Source organism: Cupressus sempervirens, chromosome 6 (assembly GCF_028749045.1).
Source record: "Cupressus sempervirens isolate cs-2001-9-10 chromosome 6, ASM2874904v1, whole genome shotgun sequence".
NCBI classification, from domain to species: domain Eukaryota; kingdom Viridiplantae; phylum Streptophyta; class Pinopsida; order Cupressales; family Cupressaceae; genus Cupressus; species Cupressus sempervirens.
The window spans coordinates 334,690,356-334,695,567 of NC_143123.1; the positions used below are offsets into that span (position 1 = coordinate 334,690,356).

The 5,212-nt window shown below is 33.9% G+C and overlaps 1 pseudogene; it reads left to right on the forward strand.

The window, feature by feature from the left end:
* The first annotated feature begins 1,292 nt into the window (after window positions 1-1,292).
* Window positions 1,293-4,661, forward strand: LOC149552517 (metal tolerance protein A1-like; annotated as a pseudogene).
* The last annotated feature ends 551 nt before the right edge of the window (window positions 4,662-5,212 follow it).

The following is a 5,212-nucleotide window of genomic DNA, read 5'->3' on the forward strand; positions in this document are numbered from 1 at the left end:
GGTTTGATTTCATTGGGTGTTTTTATATGAAACAGGAGCATATGATGAAGAAGATTCAGTAGCCAAGGCTTACGATCTTGCTGCTAGTAAGTACTGGGGACCTCAGGAGACCTACACAAAATTTTTGGTGACTTGTAGGCATAAATTGTTTCCCATTTTTAAAATTTTTTTTTATCAGGTGTGATGTAGCATCTGGTATTGACATTGGTTTGATTGTATAGGTGATTGAATATGATAAAGATATTGAAGAAATGCAGAATTTGAGCAAGGAAGAGTACCTTGCTAATCTTAGAAGGTACTCTTTTCATAATGATTTGTTGATTTTCAAGTTTGATTTGTCTTATTAATTTCTTTTGTGGGTCATGGGATGTTTGTTAATGGTTGCCGGGATCTTTTTCAGGAGGAGCAGTGGATTTTCAAGGGGTGTTTCCAAGTATAGAGGAGTTGCAAGGTAATGACTTGTTTTATTTTTCCATTAGTATTTTGTTTAAGGATGCTCATCTAGTACTATGTTTTATATAGTTTTATTGTCTTGTTTATACTGATTTTGTTTCAAATTTAGATCTTAATTGATTTAAGGACTTTTTAAAATAATATTTTATTTAAAAAAATTATTTAGTTTTAGCAAGGTTTAAGGGGTTTTCATTTTTAAAAGATCATTTGAACATAATTAGAGTTTCATTTGTTACTGTGTAAAGATAGCAACCTGAGAATTATACATATATAACAAAAGGAGTCAAATCATCCATGCAAAATAGTTTCAGCTATTGTGCTCCTCATGAGGGTTTTCTTGGTTAGGTTTGAATTAGCTTCTGTTGCATGTAATCTGCCATGACCTGGTTGTTGCATTATATAAGCTCCAAATGTTGCAGTTGGATATGTTGTTCTTATAAAAATAGAAAAGAAAAAGACCAAAAGGCTATGCTGACTCTTCTTTACCTATTCTTCAGTTTTCCTTCTTCTGCATTGAATCTGAGGTGTCAGTGAAATGATATTAATGAATACTTGATATCTTCACTTGGTTAGATCTTTGAGATTTATAATATTGAATTTTGTTTCTTGATTCGATTGTGTATATTATTTATCATCAACATTTTTTATCACACTCTATGATCTATTATCAGAGTGAAAGAGAATCACAGAACGTAAGAGAATCACAGAGTGTGATCCAAAACCTTAATGTTAAAAAGTATACACATCGAATAAGAAATGAATATCGAATTGAAAAAATCTAATGTTATTAATTCTTTGAAATTTATGTTATGGGCTGACCCTTTCATGGTGTTCTTCAGATGACAAGTATCGGCTCTAAATTTGGGCATGAACAAAATGGAGGAAATGATTTGATCGTTGAAACACCTTTATTCATGAGACCAAATACAGTCACCATGAATTGTGGCACGGGTTGTGGTTTTGTAGATATGACTAACCATGATGTAGATGAGAAGACAAGGAAGGCTTCAATTAGAAAGCTTGCAACAACCGTGATATTCTGCGTAATCTTCATGACTGTGGAACTTGTTGGAGGAATCAAAGAAAATAGCTTGGCAGTTATGACTGATGCTACCCATTTACTAACAGATGTGGCAGGGTTTGCAATATCTCTCTTCTCAATATCGGCATCAAGTTGGGAAGCAACACCTCGCCAATCATATGGGTTTCATCGAATTGAGATTTTGGGGGTACTTGTGTAAATTCAACTCATTTGGCTTCTAATAGGGCTTCTTGTATGGAGTTCCATTTATAGGATGCTTCATGATAAGGTTTCAGTTCATGGTACCCTTATGTTTGCTATTGCTACAGTTGGACTTGTTGTAAATATTATCATGATTTTCTTACTTGGTCATGGCAATGATCATGATCATAGTCAAGGCCACAATCACGGTAAAAGGCATGATCATGTTGAGAAGGCTAAGCACGGCCATAATCCTAAAGTTAAGCATGCTCATGAACATGCCCATTATCACATAGATGTCCATTAATGTGGTGTTCATGAACATGGTCACCATGACCATGATAAAATAGACCTGTTTGAACCTTTGCTTCATGATGTAGAAGAGGCCGAGCATTCAACTCATGATCATAATACCCATTCAGAGGGGGATGGTGTTACTTTAAATCATGATGTGGCAAGGAAAGAGAAAGATGGTCATTCAGGGTTCAATATAAATGTGCAAGGTGCCTACCTTCATGTTTTGGGGGATTTGATTCAAAGCATTGGTGTCATGATTGGAGGAGCAATCATTTGGATATATCCCCAATTGCAAATCATTGATTTGATATGTACACTTTTCTTCTCATTAGTTGTACTGGGAACCACTATAAAGATGTTAAGTGCATTGGAGGTTTTGGTCTCAGAGGATATGTCATGTTCCACCAGGAATAAATCATTTGAAATAGGTAGTCATATCTTTGCCTAGTTTGGTGTTTTAGTTCAATTCTATATTTCAAATTTCACATTAAACAAACTCCAAAAAAAATTAAGAGCTATTCATGTGTTGTTTTTATACAATTTATTATTTTAATTTACATTCCTTCAGGAAAATGATTGGTTAAAGACTAGAACATGGGATGGATATATGTCTATAAAAGAAGCTATCTCTTTAGACTTACAAGAACCAAATAGACTCTAACAGAAAGTTGCCAGGCATATGCAACTGTGAAATAATGAGTGCTAAGTGTTCCATTCATTCTCATGAGAGATGGCTTCATGTGAACCACTACTCATGAAACATGGGTCAATGAATTTGACACAATAACAAAACAGTTAATAATATCATAATTTGACTTCTTGTGAAAAATATCTCCTACTTATCAAATGTAAGTTTTCCAACAAAGCCCTAGAACATTTAGAGAAACAAAAACAAAAATAGAAAAGAATCCCTACAAAAAGAAATCTGGAAATACCTCCCTTATATCAGCAGTATAGGCCTTTTCAAGCCCGACATCATCTGGGCGAAAAAATCTTCAAGCTTTTATTTTTGTGGGCTTGCATTCAGACTTTTTTAAGCCACCAGAGCTTTTGATCTCCAAAATCTAGCAAACAACATAGGGTCTAAGACCCCTATTTCCACTTGCTTTGAAATTTTCTAAGGGTTCATTTTCATCTTTAATAGCAGCAAACTGTTCTGGATCAACATAAATAGAATCATGCAAGTAGTACTCCAGACCTTTGTACTTAAATCCATCATTGTTTGGAAGCATGTAGAGTTCTCAATTTTGCTTCTCATCTTCTCTTATTCTACAAGACTGACACTGCCCATTTCCCAAACCTAAAGTATCATAAGAAAGAGAAAGGAAAGCACCACAGTTAGGTGCATATAGAGACTTCCAAAAGTATTCAAGCGGGAGTTTCTTCCTTTCCATCTCTATTGTGTGTGCCCTATCAGCTTCATCTGCAATCAAATTTTCTTTCTTTTACTGATAGCCCCAAGATCACAATTTGATCTCCACTCCTATAGACTCTTTTACATCCTTCAAATCAACTTGAAGGCATTGATGAGTCAAAAAGACTTTGTGAGATTAGCAGCATTTCCTTACAAAGGATGCTTACATCTCTTCAACTCTTAGTTTTAAAGGATCATGCTTACAAAGTAGCTTTTCTTGTTACCAAACTATGACTTTTAGTAATTCATTTCCAACTTCCAAGTGAATCTCAAAAGAAAGAAAGGATTTTATATTCCTATTTCATATCAAAATTGTTTTGTAAATTGATGTAGCTATTTTCATTGAATATAAATGTTGAATGCTATGAATGGGTCAAATGGACAAACCAAGGCCATATATGTTATGCTAAGAAAAATTGGATGCTGGTAACAACACTAGTTGTATTATGAATATTTTAGAAATCTTTTCACGAATGTCAAAGTATATGTGAAGTTGAAGATATTTGTTGAGATAATATTTCTTTTCTTACTATTTACATTTATTTTACCTTTCTAATGCTATTTTCCAACTGGTCTAACATTATTTTCTCTATTCATCTTATTTTTAAGAGGTCTTAATCAGGTAATTAAGTTATAAATTTAATTGCAACTCTTCTTAATTGAAACTTCTACAGGTGTATTCATCAGATGAAAAATTCAGGTTGGGTAAAGTCAGTGAACTGTTTGTGTATGAGAATTTTACAAAAGTTCCAGCCGAAATGGTCAAAGTTGGAGATATTTGTGCTATCTGTGGTATAAATGATGTCCTTGTATGTATATATGTTCCTCTGTTCATCCATTAAATATCCCAAATTTGCATTCCTAATCTTGTCCATCGTGAAGCATTTCTTTTGAGTAATTTTCAAGGTAACACTGAAATGTATAGTTTTTGGTTATGTACTATGATCAATACAGATTGGTGAAACTTTGGCAAATAAAGTTAATGGCTCAGCTTTGCCTGGAATTAAAATTGAACAACCTACTATGAAAATGGCATTTGCAATCAACACTTCGCCATTTGTTGGGTGTGGGATTTGCTCCTTGATTAAGTCAAATAGTGTTTATGTACTTATCACAGACACTTATATTGATCAAGCTAATTCATTTTTTCTTTGAACAATTTTTCAGGGGAAACATGTGACAAGAAAAAAAATTAGGGAACGTCTTTATCGTGAACTTGAGAGGAATTTGGCAATGAAAGTTGAAGATGGGGAAACAACATACATTCATTGTTAGTGGGAGGGGTACATTGCATATAACAATACTAATTGAGAACATGTAGGTGTATATGGATTCTTATTTTCTCCAAGCTGGATATGGTTAATTACAATAATATGTTCTTTTGCAAGCTGCAACACATTTATAATTATGGAGCTAGTTTCTTATCACTGTGCACCTATTTATCTTGAACATCTTACAATCAAAAGGAACCTTTGACAATTTCTTTGACATTTTGATCTTGTAGGTGGAGGGAAGGATTTGAGTTTATTGTAGGCCCACCTAAAGTTATAAACAAAAAAGTTAACGATAAATTGTTTGAACCCTATGAGGTACAATAATATCCTCATCATCTTGGATTTCTATTGATGATTGTGGAATCTTATAAAGAGTAAAATGATGAAAAGATGATGACACTATATACTATATGCAAGGCCCCTCTTAGACACTAATCCTTAATAAAGAAAGCTATATGTGGCCCCATTGTCTATAAGAATAGTGATGCCCTATCCCAGCAAGACTCCGCGAACTTTGAGAGAGTATGGAACTTGTCCCTTGGGAGGTCTTCA